The sequence below is a fragment of the Falco biarmicus genome, chromosome 8 (genome assembly GCF_023638135.1).
Source record: "Falco biarmicus isolate bFalBia1 chromosome 8, bFalBia1.pri, whole genome shotgun sequence".
NCBI lineage: Eukaryota > Metazoa > Chordata > Aves > Falconiformes > Falconidae > Falco > Falco biarmicus.
In genome coordinates this window covers 46,981,753-46,998,180 of record NC_079295.1, presented here as the reverse complement: position 1 = coordinate 46,998,180, position 16,428 = coordinate 46,981,753, and the positions used below count along the sequence as shown (strand labels likewise).

Sequence of the window (16,428 nt, the reverse complement as noted above, 5' to 3'; positions counted from 1 at the left end):
CTCCGGAGAAAGTTAAGATGATTAGGCTTTGAAAACCGAACACCAATTCACAAAACGCAAGAGGCACCGAGCTGTATTTTTCCAAACGTCTCCAGCCGCCATGCCGCACCGCCCCGCTCCCCGGCGGGACAGGGCCAGGCTGGGACCTGGCACACCGGCCCTGCCCCAGGACAGGCCGCCCGGCGCGGCCCGGGAGCCCGGGGCCAGGGGAAGCCGCCCCGTTGGCCTGAGGGACGCGGGCCCGGGCGAGCTCCGGCCGCCCCAGCCCTCACCTGCCGGCGGGCGGCGCCGGGAAGGGCGCGGGGGCGGCGCGGCGGGCGGTGCCGGGAAGAGCGGCCGGGCCGGGCCGGGCAGCGCGGGGCGGGGAGGCGCCGGAAGAGCCCATTTCCTCAGCGGGACGGGAGCGGCGCCGGGAGAGACCGAGACAAAGCGGCCGGGGGCCGGACTGAGGCGGCGGTGAGGCGATCCCCTGCGCCCCGGCGGAGTTGCGGGGTGTTCGGACGGGCCCCGCCGCCCCGTCTGTCCCACTTGGAAACTTTTGTGCGGGGCGGCGGGCCGGGCCCGGCCGGGCGGCGGCTCCCCGTGAGGGGCGGCGGGGGCCGGGGCGGGCGGGGAGCGCGGCGGAGCGGGCGGAGGGGAGCGGGCCGCGCCGCCCGTGGGGCGTGGGCCTGGGCCCGGGCCCGGGCCTGGGCCGGCCGCGCTCGGAGGCCGCGCTGGGCCGGGGTGGCGGGGCGCGGCGGGGAGCAGGCCGTGCTGTGGGTTGTGAGCGCCGTGTCCCGGAGGAAAGGCGCCGGGCCAGCCCGTTCCCGGAGAAGTTTCGGTGGCAGCGGGGCTGTGTGGCGAGGCCCCGCCCCGCGCAGCCGGGCACAGCCCGGCGGGGCCGCCCCGGCGCCGCTCTCCGGCGGTGGGCCCGGGCAGGGCGGCTGCGGGCAGGGCTGCCTGGCGGCACGGAGCCGCTTCTGGCCCCGCCGCCCCCTTTCGCCCCCCACCCGAGGGTCTCCCGGCGCGGCTGGACGAGCATCTTCTCTGCCGCCGAGTTGCTGTCCCAGGACACGGAACCCAGCCCCTTGCTGGGAACACCCCCTCGCCTTAGCTTGGCTTGGCCACGATTTTTGACACCCGCCTCTAATCTGCCAGTAGGCAGCGAGGCGGGAGCTGCTTGTTTGCGGACAAGAAGTTTCGTGCCGCATCTTCCAGCCGAAAAGCAGCGAGAGCGTTCGGCCCCCAGCTGGGGCCCGGCCCTGCCCCTGCCCCCCGCCTGGGCTCGCCGTGCCCGCCGCCTTTCAGGGCTTTATTCGTCGCTCGAGCTGGCTCACACACGTGTGAGCATCTTGCTGGCTGAAAGTTTGAGAAGGAGGCGTGTGGCGCACTCCTGTGCAGCGCAGAAGTGATGTGATGGAGGCGCGCTGCCCTGCCCGCCCGTGGGCCGCCGGCCCTGCGCAGCCCTGCCCGGGAGGCCGGTGGCCCTGTGGCGGGGGGCAGCGGTCCCTGGCGGGGCTGCGAGCCCCCGCGGGCCGGGCCTCGCTCCGGCTTTCCAGCCCCGACTGGAGGCATGTCTGGGTTGTCTGTATTGAACTAGTCTGGGAGCTCTTTGCTGCTGCTGCTCCCCTTCCCCCCCCCCCCCCCCCCCCCCCTTTTGTCTTTTGTGTTTTTGAGCTGGGGGTTGTGTGAAAGGTATTCCCGGTGCCTGGGTTGCTCGTTTCCTGCGGTTTTCCTGCGCTGGGAGTGGGGAAGCGGGGGGAGGTGGGAGAGGCTCCGTTGGCTGCACCCCTGTGCCCGTGCGTACCCTCCGTCCTGCCGCCTGCTCAGGCTTCCAGCGCTTCCAAGCCCAGCTGGGGGGGTCAGCTGCCGGGTTGGTCTGTAGGCAGGTTTGTGTTTAAAGGGAGGTGGAAGCCCAGCTTATGTTATGTGCGGCCTTTTAGGCACCCTCTGGTCTGTCTTGGGGCACTAAGGCTGTGTTAAGTGTTTACTAGGACTTGTTTCTCCCTGTCCAATTGAAACTTTTTGTTTGAAAAGGGCGTAATTTTTATGTTGGGTCACTAACCTTTTTATTTACAGACAATCAGTTTTTAAAACATCAGTGAGGTTTTTTTGATGTTTCTCACGAGAAACAGACAAAAGTTTGTTAGGTTTTGTGTTAAGAATGCTTTACCCTAACCCTTTCCATAATAAACAACATGCCTTCAGTCTTTGGTCTTTTTTTCAGCTAGCTCTATTAATAGGCCTCTGCATCGGGGATTAAAAGTTTACACAAGGTGGCAGGGGGGAGCACAGCGGGCAGAGATTAGAAATCCTGCACCCAAACTGATGATTTAAAATACCAGTGTAAATATTTATCACATAATAAATTTTCAAGCTTTGTGAAACATTGGCATTTCTGTGCTGACATGTATAATGGCAGGCATTAATGTGCAGCTTCTTTGTAGGGCTTCCATTGGTCTGATAAAGTTAACTGAAAGATGTAATAGAAAAATAATTTGTGTTTTTTCAGCAGCATGAATATCTTCATTCTGCAGCTGTAAGATTGAGAAACTGATTTGCAAAGGAATCCACATTAGTAGAAATGTTCATGAGCTGGAAATATACTTCAGTGGGACTTCAGCCCTGCCTTGAAATTACATCTACTGTTACTTGATTTCTAAATTACCTTTCTTATGCAGAGAATTAGTTAGGCTTACAAAAATATTTAGCAGCAAAACCAATCTACTCATCATAGGTGGATAGTAAGGCTAGAGTGAGGACCTACATGACTGTGATATTTCTGTTAAAGGGCTCTCTGTACTCAGTTTTACTGGCTTCTCTTGGCTCTGCTGGACAGTAAAGAAAACATGATGAATAGAAGAGGACTGAGTACTATTTTGTTAGGACAGTGCCATATTGAGACTGTCATCCAACATGATGATGAATGCCTGTTGTTTTCTACTATCGTGCCTTAACTGGAAATCACTCAAAACTCTTGTGCTGTGGAACTTCAATGTATGTAACCTTGAGAATGTGGATCCTTTACTACTCTGGGAATTCACCCTTATTTAGTTTTATAACTAATCTGGAATAGCTCCATTCAATGAGTTTATAGCTCATGCGTTGGTTAAACAGCATTGCAGCTTTAGAGAAAGTGCAGATGTTTGATAATTACTACTTTTTAACTCCATGCTATTTTCATCTAGCATATGAGACTTAAAATAGAGTCTACCCGCAAAATTGTATACCAGCACCCTTACTGAAGGAGCTGTGCTGAGAAGACAAGTGTTGAAAGTGACCTGCTGTGCTGCAAGGCAGAACTGGGTGCAGATAGGTGTATTGAAGTAAAGGAGTCGCAGGAGTAATGCAGTCACTGCGACCCCTAAGTGGGATCTCTCTCCTTGAATGACTGAGACTTGTTAGCGTTCCGTCAGGGTGAGAATGGGTGTTATCTCTGGTTTCTGGTATGCAGTAGGATAGTATAGAGTGTTCTGTTGGCAAATCTGATACTTAAATATGATTTGTAATTCCTCCTTGGCTATTGTATTTGAAAAGCCAGCTACCTTTTCACTAAACATGATTACATAGTTTTGTTTGTTAATCCCAGATGTACTACAGAAGACATCTGCTAGTCCTTTGACATGTGTTTATAAATCGTTCTGGTGAATCGGAGCAACCTTTTTTCACTATGCTTTGTAAAGTGAAAGAAATTATTAAATGTGCAGATCTAAACTAACACAGTTTGCAAAGGGAAATTTTCCCTGAATCTATTGGCATTCCATTCTGTTATACTTTCTCTAATGTACAGGACAGCTACTCGATGGATCATTTAGACTCCTGAGAGTCTCTCTTGAAAGGCTTTAAGTTCAGGCATCTGTGGGTGGAAACGGCCAATGTGAGGCTGGCTATAGCTGAAGGGGTAGCAGTTACCAAGGTAGGGAGCGGAACAGTGCTGAGAACCAAGCTGGGTGCCGGTTGGTTCCCCAGTAGATATGTTTTAATACATTGAATGACACAAGGAGCGAGGAGTGTTTATGTACGTTACAGTCTAAGAGCGAGTTAAACTCCTGTAGCGTTTCCAAGGCAGCGAGGGGGCTGAGAGCAGATAAGCTGGGGAACTAGCAGCAGTGTGGGCAGGTAGGATTTCGCTGTTGATAGTATGAGGTACAACTTAAGCTTGTGGTGTGCTTTTTTTTTTTCCCAAACAACGCCCAGTTTTCCTAGCTGTCTGTGCCCTGTTATGGAATAGATCTGCATATGACTGTATGTTTAAGAATTTCTGCGTGGAGCTGATGTTTGGGAGCAGATGAGACATTAGAGGAAGTTAGGGTAGAAGAGGCTGTAAACCCATGGGTGTACGCTGTTCTGGGATAGCCTTTATTAGCTACTTTAAGACACTGAAACTAGTGAGCTTGTGGATAGCTGATGAAGGATCGGGAGAAAAAAATTAGTTTTTTCTTTACCTGGAGATTAACTGAAAGAAAAGAGGAGAGACTGCAGGCTGGACGATTCTGTCATTGCTGTTGTTCAGCATAAGATCAAGAGAATGTTTAGGTAAATTTGCTTCTTTTCAGTTAGCATTAATTCTTATTGACTTGGTATCAGGAGCATGCGGCCTTGATGGCATGTGTGGTTTGGTGTTGCTTCCCCACCCCTCCCCAGTCAACTGCCTTTCCTATTCCCCAAAGGGTTCAGAGAGTTTTCATTCACTGGTTTATTCTGGGTACTTTTATAGGTGGTATCTCTGCAGATCTAAGGCTCTAAGGGGGAGATTCTTCATTCCATATCTTTTTCTAGGTGGTATGAACTCAGCAGAGAAGATCCACTTAAACAAACAGTCTATGCAAGGAATGTAGCTTTACATAGCTGAAAAAGTCAGTTTAATTTTTCATGTAAATGCAGCTGAGCTCTATGCCTATAAAATGGTGTTTAACCTGCGTAACACCAAGCAGGTCAGTATTCATCTTTGCAAAGTGCTTTTGAGATCTTAATCTGAATCTGTAGATGGGTAAATGGTTTTTTAATTGACTAGGATAACGAATTCAGAAACAGCGAAGGACAGAACTGATAGTATGCTGAGAATCAAGAAGGTGGAAGTGGGTGTTCCTCTGTGTGAACACAACAACCAAGATGTACAAGTTGCCTGTTCTTTACCCACTTTCTTGCAATTGTGTCCTTGTAATGTTACTTGTAGAGGAAATTTCCTTTAGTATGACCTAAAGACCTAGTAAGTCTTGTTGCTCACGAACTTGGATAACCAGTGATAGACTGTGGACATGTATGCAAGTGACAAGTATCATAAAACTTCACATACAATTTACCGTAAGGTTCATTTCAGCCAGTACCTGATGTTCAGATGTTTGAGTCTAAACATTTTTAAACTGAAGTTATTTATTCATTTAAAGGATGAGAAGTTGAACGGTGAACTGGAAGTTGTGCACAGGCGTCTTGATGCAATCTGATTACTATAGCTGAGTTCCATCCAGCTTAATGTCCCGTCTCCATGATCCTCATCATGAGGTTTTGGTTGTACTAGTCCCATCAACTTCTTGTTAGCCTTGTCTGAGGCCCTAAATTACAAGCCCTTCACCTGGCCTTGGCCAAGCTGGCTGTTAACAGCAACAGAAGGCGGGAATAAGACAGGAACTCTGAGGTCATTTCCACTCCCCCTGCTTGTCACACTGTTGAGCAGTATCCTCTGTCTCCTTTGATGCCTTTGAGGAGTGATGGGTGCTGCTAGGTGGTGTCTGGTGTTCCCCTCTGATTCTCTGGTCATAATTCCTGACCCTAGCCACCTTTCTTTTTATTGACCCCCACAATCGTTTGGCTTCCCTTCCCTGTATCCTCCCCGCTCTTTTTGCTTGGGTGATGGCAGTGTATAAAGCCATCCCTAAAAGGGGACCCCAAAAACAGGCAAGCAATAAAACCATGAGAAAAGGGCAAATAAGTAGCATTGCTTCTCTGAGGTGCTTTACCAATCTTCTGCAGCGCAGGAGCTTCCTGAGCCAGGGGTTCAAACTCGGGCTGACTTCTGATCCACAAATTTGTCCAGAGGCTCTTGTGGCCGGTACCCAGTGCTGGCAGGAGTACGGCTCGGCTTCTGGTGCTGGTGGGCTTGTCTGCTGGTACAGACTGTCTGTACCTTCGTTGTATTCAATAGGCTCAGTTCAATGACTTAATTTCTTTCACGTTTAGAAACCTTTCTGAGAGTTGAATGGCTTCTTATAAGCTACAAGTGAAATGAAAGATACATGTTTTTTTGAGAGTAAAAAGCAAGAATCTGGTCTGGCTGAATGAAAAGCTCTAGAGCAGTTTAGATTTCTGTACAAAGTATTCCTTTGTAGTTTCTGCCACTTCCACTTTTTGGAAGATGGGTTTAATCGCAAACTACTGCTGTTACAGCTGGACATATTTCCTAGCTAACATTAAACAATGCATCCTGAAAGTTGGAAATGTGGGGGCAAGGCTTTTAGGAAAGTGGGCATGGAACTTTTCCACTGCTGGTGGAGTCCTCAATCATAATACCTTTATTTTGTACTGGTACAGTGAAGAGTGCAACATGATTGTGTGGGTTGGTTTTTTTCCCCCTCTCCTGGGGTTACTGGGGTTAGGGACAGAAAATAACAGTATAAGATGCAGTAAACAGTAGCAGCCTCCCCCACGCCCCAAACGCTAGAATGTTTGTAGCAAACCAGAATAGTGCTGATTAATTGTGCAGGGTTAAAAGCTTATAACCTAAAGAAAATGTTAACTTCCGGTCTATATGCATCAGTATTGTAGCATCAGGTATTTTAAGATGTTTTACTTAGTTTGCAGAATTGGTTAAGACAATTTGATTATGTTTAACAGCATATTATCCTAGGCTAGGGAAAAGTCAATGGTTATCAGTGAAAGAGGTGGTGTTCAGCAGAACCAGAGGCAAAGCACTGGTGCAGAGTCAATTGAATGGGATTTCTTAGCTCATCTGTTTTTTGTTCAGTAGCTTTGTCTTGTTTCCTGTTACTGGGGGTGAGGAGAAGGGGTGGAGGGAGAAAATGTGTCTTTAATCAGATGTATGTTCGTTTCCACTCAGTAAATGGCAGTGTTAAAGTCCTTTCCCCCCCACCCCCAGCAAGACCAGCCAAGCAATGACTCTTTCCTTTCAAACCTTACGGTTCCTTCCTGTTGCTTTTATGAAATTTGGGTGGGTCAGTGACTTTTTTTTTTTTAAACAAAAGTTGCTTTAATTGGTTATCCATATGCTAAGGCAGTGACTGGAAAGGATTGCTGTTGAGGTGGATTGTTACCTCTGATTCTCATGCATCACTGTGCACCCTTAGCACGTTTGTACTTGACAGAAGGAGGTTATGGCTTTGCAGGTAGCTCTGGTAAGCATCCAAAAATTAATTGCACCAGCATGTTTTTATTATTACTTGCTTTGTTCTTCTGGAGAAGCTGCAAAGTTCTTGCCCGTCAGTGCCCTCAGTGTTCTCAGTGTCTGCAGCCTTGTTGACACATTGCAGGGAGAGGAGATGATATGTGTTAGAGCATCCTACCCTACCTATTCTTCCAGATAATTGCAGTCATTTAAAAGATGCTCAACTCATCGAAATAATGCTTGTGCATTGCATTCATGTTCGCTCTTCTTCTGGGGTTTGTTTTTGATTTCCCCCTGCCTTCCCCTTCTTAACTTGCAGCATATGTGGGTGGAGCTGCAAGTCGAGAGTTGTCTGGGGGTGTACAGTGATGGTGCAATTCTTCTTCCAGCAGGGTTAATTTGTTGCTTGTAGGTAAGAGATGTTGCTGAAGGCTGCCATGAGCATAAAGTGAAATTGTAGGCCTTATCACCTGTGGGTTTTGTGACTTTTTTCTTTAAAAAATAATTGCTTTGTAATTTTTAGATAAGACTGACAAGAGTGTTCCTGAATCAAAGTGAAGGACTGAAAAAGGAATTCTAAATGACTTTTCCTAGAAACTTTAGAAAACATTTTACTTTGAAGAATCTTTACATTCATGTTCTGCTTTGTTTCAGAGGGTGCTCTTCTTTTAGTAGCTCTTGCAAATGGAGAAAAGTATGGAAAACTTCTTTCACTCATGTAACACTATGGGTTTTTGTTACGTAGTCTTTAGTTGCTACTATGCTGGGGATGTAGTTGAGAAAGAATGTGGTATTTAGTCTCTTGTTAGTACAAGACTGTCCATTTCCTCCATGTTTAAGCAAATTGTCTCATCAAACCTCTAATTATAGGAGTCTCTCTCTCTCTTTTTTTTTTTTTTCCAAAACATGTATGTCAGCTCAAACTACTCCAGTATGTGTATGCGTCTGACTGTTTTAAAATTGTTAATGAAGGTCTAGATTTAGATGATGTGGTCAGCTAAAAGCGCAGAAGGGTATTGCATAACGTATCAATTTAGGAATGAAAATGTGGTTTGAGTGGGGTCAGATTCTGGTTATTTCTGACTTTGTAGCTTAAATGGCACTTTTTATTGCAGTTTGAGTGCTGAAGAAGATCAGAACAAAAATTCCCAGGTTTTCTTTTCCTTTTATTGCCAGCCATCAGTGTTTTTTTGCAAGCTAAGCAAGAATTAATTTTGCAGCACTGGCAAATTCTTGTGCCAACTGATAAAGTAGGCTAATTTATAAAAAAACTTCCTCTTATTTGAGGATTACTTGTGGCAAAAATTAATTTGTTAAAAGGTTACCCTTTCTTGCATTCATTGCTAACTTAAGGTTGGTAATTGAAATCTGTGCTAGTGTAGTTTGGGATTTGAAGAGCTGTGCTCTGTAGCCACAGCCTAGTTATTTTATCTTCATTGATTCTGTATCCCTGGAGTCTGAAATGCCATACTGTGGTTCTGAGAGTGGCAGTAAGCTGTTCTTTCATTCTCAGTGATTTTAGGAAGCTTCACACAGTTTTCCACTTCAAGGGTGGGAAGAGATACTGTGAGGTTGGAAGGGCTCTCAGTTGAATCAAAGTGGTCCAGCTCTTTGGCACTCTAATATCCCCTCTCCAGGCCAAGTCCCCTTGTTTTGTTTGAAAGTGCTAACTGTTAAGCTGTAGGCTTAAATGTGGGAAATGTGGCTGTGAGAGGGCTGGGGTTTGGGACTTTGAAGTTACCATTGCTGCAGGGATAAGATCATGAAAGATGTTGCTGTTTCCTTAAAATGCAGATGTGTTGCCCTTCTGCATGGCCAGAGTGTCTCAGTCCTGATCCAAAAAGCAGGCAGCTAAAATACAGCAGTTACAAATCTAGTGATGATTTGTTTCTGATTAGTTATCTTTCATGATGTTAGTATTGCAGGTCTTCAGCATAAAATGCACCGTTGTTATTGTGAAGACAGAATTAATGGTTTAATAGTAATAGATTGCCATTCGTGAAATGCTTTTCTCCCTTTCCCAAATATAAAGTTTTGCAGCTAGAATGTTAAAAGTAATCTTAATTACATAGGAGGTTCTTTTAGAAAATGCACGTGTCTTCTAAAGCAGTATCTTGATACCCTGTCAGGTTTTTTTAAGTAGTTGGAATCCTGCTTGAGTTTTGGAAACTGAAAACTGTGCAGAAATAAATTGGATGCTTGTCGGGATGTACTGGGATATCTATCTGGACAATTAAATAGGTATAAGCATGAGTTCGGTTCTTGCATTCTTTTAGGATGTCATTCATGAACTGGAGCTTCGTGTGACTTAAGTCAATCACGAATTGCCTGTGCTTGCTGTGATTTTGCTTGCCATGCACCTCCTTTCTAGCTCCTCTGATGCAAAACAATCCTGGCAAAAATAAAATGATCAGAGCCTAACACTTTACATAACTGAAGGCAAGAGGCTTTTGTTAGCACTGGTGTCTCCAAAAAACAGTTTATTTGTACCTGTGAAATCACTGCTGTGGTCCCAGGAACACCATGATGAAGCCACTTGTGCAGAGCGTGCCTTCCATTCTCTCGGTGATAGTAGACCAGAATGAAGGCGTGATAACCTGTTACAGAGTGCATTCCTGATTTTGGAATGAAAATAAGTTACTTGAATCCACAGTACTATAGCAATTGGGAAGCTGTTCGGTGATGGCACGTACTGCTTTGAAAAGTGTGTTGCATCCTAAAGTGGTGATATGCCCCATGCCTGCTTTCATGTGATGGTGCGTGGCATTGGGTGGGTTGTGCTTCCCAGAGGGGAAAAGTTGACAGGCTGGCTGTGGCATGCTGCTGGCTTCGGTAACAGGGCAGCAGGCAGGAGATAACAGCTGTGTAGAAGAGAAAACAGAGTTATAAACATCATTGATTTTTTGGTAGGGATGTTGTATTAGGTTGCGTCTCAACCCAGTAGCAAGGTCTAAAGATTTGCTAAACAAATGGAGAAGTAGAGAAGCATTTGTTTATTACTGACTGTGTAAGGCTTTCTGATAAGCAGGTTCAGATGCCTCTCTACAGCCCTTTTCCAGTAGAGCAACAGAGAGAAAAACATAAAAGACGGATTATGAAAGCTGGATCTGGAATGGTACTGGTGAGAAATAGGCTTATCTGAACCAGAATTTCTTCTTTTTGCTTGGCTGGTACCTGTAGTCTGTCGAAAAATGTGTAGCCAAGTTGAATATACTCAAATGGCAGAAATGTTCTGATAATCAAAAAACATAGTCAGTGCAACATCTAAGTTTGTATTAATATTTCAGATTGTGAAACTCTGATAGTAAGGATTTCTAGGGAGGTAGTACCTTCATGGCATTTATGGTGGAGGAGAAGATTTGGTAGCTGAACAGATGAAGTTTAAGATTGAAGGCTATGTTAGAAGAGGATGACTCTCTGTTTTCAGTTGCATATACTTGGTGTTAAATACAAACAGCTTAAACCTCCTGTAAATCCTCCTTGAAAAGCATTGCATATCCCAAATGTCCTTGACTAGCTCTTCAGTGCTGAGAGGAGTATTGCTTTATTTGTGGAATCAGACAGAAAAATTCATTGGAAGACACTGAAGGGAAAGAGAAAAGAATGAATTTTTTTTCTGGATGCTCTTAGTTATATGGACAACAGTTTTGAACTGTCAGCGGGGCATGATGAAACCCCTGCATGTAAGCTGGGTTTAATATGAGGTGTGTCTTAACCCTCTTGAAACCAAAAATGTTCAGAAGATTTGTGTTAATGGTGTATGTTAGATACCCCACTCCCAGAGATCTTTATCTACTGTCTTGTTATCTACGTTCAGCAGGGGTAAAGGATCCCTGCTGGTTGTCAGATGGGTTAGGTGCTTAAGTAACAAACCAAACAAATCCAAAAGGATTCCCTTAGGAACGGGGAAACTGGTTCATTTTTTGGCTGGAAGATGAAGCTAGGTCATTGTGTTGTGAATTCCACCATGTTCTGTCCCCATGATTTCAGTCCTGGATTAAGGGCTGTTCTCATTACATTGCACAGAATATCCAAAGACAATCTGAAAGTGTGGTAGAGGACAGGACTATCCTTCAAAATGCCTGTGACTGCTTAAAGAAATGTGAGAGAAAGAAGCTGCAAAATAATGTAATCAAGTACATATTACTGTGCCTGGGCACAATCAGCTGCACAAAATGGGGAACAACTAGGTGTTAGCAGAAAGGGCGTTCAGATGGAGAATGGCCTCCCAAGTATAGGATTTTCTTGTACCGTGTTGGTTTGTTAGGTTTTCTGGGTAGCATAGCGCTTGAATTCAGCAGGTGGGCTATTGTACTTGGCCCAGGTTAGCCCACCGCTGTGCTAGGGAGACCACTGGTTGAATACAGTCTTCCCTAAGAATAAAACAAGAGAGAATGCTGAGTGTAGTCAAAAGCTTTTAAAAAGTAGCCTGTCAGTATAGTTAAAATTTGAAGGCTGATAGAAGATGGCATGTTATAAAATACTCTTCAGGTAGCACAAGGCGGTGGGACTTAAGTTTCAGCGCAGAAGATGGGCAGTTAGATCTTCCGCTGTGTAACCAGAAGAGATTTGCTTTGGTCCAGAGGCTGGGGGGGCTGCAGGATCTCTTGGGACAGATCAAGGTGAAAACACCAGCTCAGTAGTGCCTGAGTACAGCCAGCGCTGCCTTTGGGTGTGCGTGGGAGTGCAGCCTGGAAAAACAGGACCATGAGCACCAGGCCTTTCTGTCATCCTGTTGGTGTGCAGAGCTCGCTGTGAGATAGTGCTCCTTCGTGCTGCTTTTTGAAAAGCCTCGAGTGCCTTCAGGAGCTTCTGCAAAGAAGCTGCGGAGCTGCATTCCTGTGCTTGCCAAAGTTTAGAAAATATTTGCATGCCAGTATTCTGGAAGTAGGTATCTGAAGTAATGCTTAAAACCTTGAACTACCAGTTTTTGAAAACACTACAACCTTCAGTTGTGGCTTTTGGAAAGAGCACTGTATGCATGTTGTCTTCAGTGTGTCCAGGGCAGGCCAGCTCATTGAGCGCGGTGTGTAAATGCGTCCCCAGCAGTTTAACACGCTTCTGCTTGGGTCTGTGCCCTCGCCTCTCCGCAGCAAGGCTGGGACCTGCCCTGGGGCGCAGGAGCTCATCTTGGTGCTGCTGCAGTCCCATCCACTTCCCTGTGCAGTCCCACCTCCTCCTTCAGGGCAGTAAGCTGGCAAGGTGATGCTCACAGTTACCGCCTTAACTCTGAGCATTTGTGCTCCTTCAGGTGGCTCACCGCGCCGGGTGGGTGCCTGTTTGAGGCAGGTTTGTGGTGGAGGAAGGAGCAGTAGGACTGTAGCAACGTTTGCTTGAAGTAGTGTGGATCGGAACGGAAACCTGTTCCTAATTTTAGCTGTTGATGAGATCTTGATTCTTTGCAGAAAGCAGGGGCTGGTTGCCCTGGGATAGCTCTGCTTGCAGAGCTGCTTGTTGGCTGGAGCAGGAGCTCTGAAAGGGGCTTTAAACTCCTGTTCTTCCCCCACCCCTCATGTCCTTGCAAATGCACTAAATCCCTGTAAGATATAATTGCATTATTCTTGAACCATCTACTACGATAATGAGCACCATCATGATCTGTGTAATAACCTGAAGGGTTTACAGTTAGCATGCTGGGCTGTGAGCATGGTTTAAGGTTAGAGCTTCATGTGTCTGAATATTAGGTGTGCTGGGAGAGCATTGCCGCTCTGCAGCGGCCCTGCTTGATGCTCTGTTTTCAGTGACACCTGGTTCAACTCTTATGTGACATCCAACTTCCGGCTGTGTTGCCACTTGAATGGCTTTGCCAGGGATGCCAGGTGACGTAGCCATCTCTCCTCTTGCCACCACCAGTTCCACTCGCAGTGGTATCTGTGATGGCACAGTGAACCAGATGGGGATCTCTGCCCACCCTGCAAAAATGGCTTTCCCTCCAGCCAAATCAGTTCTTCCCCATCTGGTTAATCGCTCAACCGTGGGGAAAGCTGTGCCAGTACAGGGGGGTGTGATGTGAAGACAGGAATGAGTTCCTAGAGGGGTGTGGGAGGATGAACATTGGGTTTTAAGTAGCTTTCTTGCTGCTACAGGCTGGGCAACTGCAACTCCTTGTGCAGTGGTGTCTTTCTATATATTCCAGCACTTGAGATTCAGTGTCACTCACTCTTCCGTTGTGTGGTCTGTGCTCTTTGTCCTTGAAATTCCTGCTTCGAGTGCATACCCTGCTGTCTGTACTGTCCTTGGTGGGCCTGTGGCATGAAGAACCTGTTTCTGTCATCCCAGCTGTCTGAAACCAGTGCTAGATGTTTGTGGTTGGGTCTCTGTTCCAGAGGACATCCTCTTTCTTTATCAGATGTTAAGTTACTGCAGTTGCTCTGGCTCTCAGAGCCAACAATTAACCACTCTGCTACAATATCCTCAGACTTGGTTTACTACCTGTTACGGTATCTGAATTCAATGAGGCAAGAGCTTGAGTAAGGGACATTCCAGAGAATTGGAGGGTTCTTCTGGCAGGAGTGCAGCCCTACTTTAACGTGGCCCAGGCTCCAGTTGTCCTTTTCTCCCCTAAACCCATCCCATTCACACGTGCATTAGAAAGCTATAGCCTGTTCCTGTGTTCTTCACAAGTATTTAATTGAATAAACGTATTTACTGCAATGTACAAATGATATGCAAGTCATTGCTGCCAAACAGTGTATTTGATATCGAGCTATGTTTTTAAGATAAATTTCAATAACTTTAGTAATAAGGAGTTTTATAGACCATTACTTTTGGCCAATTTGTGAACTATCATAGTAACGTGTTTTCAGATGAATTGCCTTCATTATCCTACTAATACAATTAACGTATCTTTTCATAGTTACCTTGTCCTGCACTTTGTTTCTGCAAGAGGCATAACAGCATTAAATACATAGAAAAAGCCTTTACCTAGAAACCTAATGGGCTTTCCAGAGCCCTGGATATGTTTCTCAGAAACCATAAAGACTTTCAGTGTATTTTTCTTGGCCTCTTACGTAGGAAGCGTTCACACTGAGCTAACTGGGAGTGAATAAAACAGTGAAATTCCTTGTTGAGGGCAGGATGTTGCCAGGGGGTGAAGGGCATTTCGCAGCTTGCCCTGTTCGAGTGCCTGGGCCGTGGTGCAAGCCAGTGCAGAGCTGGACCAGTAAAAGAAAAAATGTGATTGGGAGAGAAGGTTAGTGAGTTCACCAGACACAGTGAGAAGGGTCAGAGGTAGAGGGAGGGTGAGCAGGAGGACGTGGCCATCCTCCACCCCGCTGCAGTCTGCTCACTGTGGAGCTGCAGCCTGGCCTGCCTTCTGCTGTGGGAGCTGGGTCCTTTCATCTTCATTGTTAAGCTTTTTGATTTTTAACTGCTCAGAACTATTATAGGTATGTTAGCATGGATCAGTGTCTTCCTAGCTTCTCTCTCTTTTTTTTTTTTTATTTTATTTTTTTTTCCAGCTTTCGGCTTTTTAAGTTTTCTTTTTCTCCAGCAGTGTGGACTTGGAATGTGGGCATAAGTGGAAAGCTGAATGCAGGTTAGGTGAATGTTCCTGCTTTGCACCTTGCAAACTTGCACTTAAGTGTCTGAGAATGTGTAGGCTTTTCAGGGCAAGGATAGGTTTTCCGTAGTGTAGCGAGTACTTAACCTGTTGTACTGTCTGTGCTGTGGGCGAGCCCATGTAATGTCTCGGGGTCAACCTGACACAAAGGTGCTGTTGACTGAAGCTGGGTGCTGCTAAGCCCTGGTTCTGTACGTGTGCTCAGGCTGAGCTTCTCCAGCGCCTGAGAGATTCTGTTCTTCAATGGAAACAAGCAGCCATGTCTGTGCTGTTTCTGCATGTTTAACTGTTGGTGTCGGTATAAAACGGTTGGTTGTTGGTATGTGTCATAAACATTGCTGGTTACCAAAATTAGTATCTTGCCTCCTGCTTCATAAAAATAATGAGACTTTGTGCTTGTCTGGCAGTTTGGGGACATCTGCTGCTGCCAGAGCAATCTGTCTGCTGAGATGCTGTGCAGACAATGCCCTGTCCACAGTAAGATTTAAAAATATTGGCTAATAAGCTTTAAACCAACTTCAGCAGCTTAGGAAAAGGGGTGAAAGGAGACTTTGGAAATGTATTTATCTTCCTGACTTTTTTAAAAACAAAGAGTTACAAATGTGTGTTTATTCTAATCTTGAATTTTGAGGGCAACCCAAAGCCAGGAAAAGCAGGGATTTATTAAAGCTGAAGTGGTATGAACTGGTTTTATGGACCTGTAAATACTTTAAATCTTTAAATAATTTTTTTACTGAAGTTATGGTTCTGATTATTCCTTTGTGCTGTACAGCATCGCAGTGTTAATGTGGTGATCTGTTTTAGTTCATTATTTTTATTGGTTTTTTTTAGACTACTGGTTTCAAAGGCAGAGCTATTTTAGTAGTTTCACTAAACTTTTCCCATAACCATATTTGCCGTTCCGTTGGGATGTTGATATAAATCTGTAACGGGAAGGAACGACTCAGTGACAGCTTTTAACAGGCCTCTTCATGCAAATCTGCTTTTCCCTCCTATGTAAATGTTAAGGGGAAGTGTGGTAGATACATAAGCTGTTAAATATGAACCAGCTGGATTTTCTGGCTTTATAAGGCTTATATTCACTATTTTACCTTTGTACTTCCAAACGGTGAATTGGATGAACGGTAGGTTGAATGAGTTCATTTAGACCCTGACTTCTGGTTAGACAAAGCATTGGGGGTAGTGACTCGTGGTGGAGCTGGGAAGCCTGGCAGCTTTCTGGTGCTGTTGAAGGCAAGGTGTTCCCTTCTGCTTCTCCAAGACCTTGGGCTGGCTCAAAGCTGGTCTGGGAGCACGGGACAGCCGGCCCTGGAGGCAGGCAGCAGAAGTCGGGAAAGGATTATTTGCTTAGCCTCCAGCTTCCAGTGCCCCCATTGCCTGTGGGGTCTTTTTTCATTGCTTGTGAACCACTGATGAGCTGACCAAAATCGCCTGTCTTGTTGCTTTGATAAAGTATTATGGCTTTTAAATAGGTTTTGTTTTTATTTTCTAGCTAAAACGTACAGGTAATATCTGTATATTGGCATAACAAGCCATTTTTTTAAACTAT

At 45.9% G+C, this 16,428-nt stretch overlaps 1 protein-coding gene across 1 annotated transcript in view; it reads left to right on the top strand.

Moving 5' to 3' along the window:
* Positions 1–307: 307 nt before the first annotated feature.
* CTNNA1 (catenin alpha 1) overlaps positions 308–16,428 on the top strand; it is a 122,889-nt gene continuing 106,768 nt past the window's right edge. Inside the window, exon 1 of the mRNA XM_056348510.1 lies at positions 308–456. The gene's annotated coding sequence lies outside the window, so the exon portion shown is untranslated. The remainder of the gene's footprint in view (positions 457–16,428) is intronic.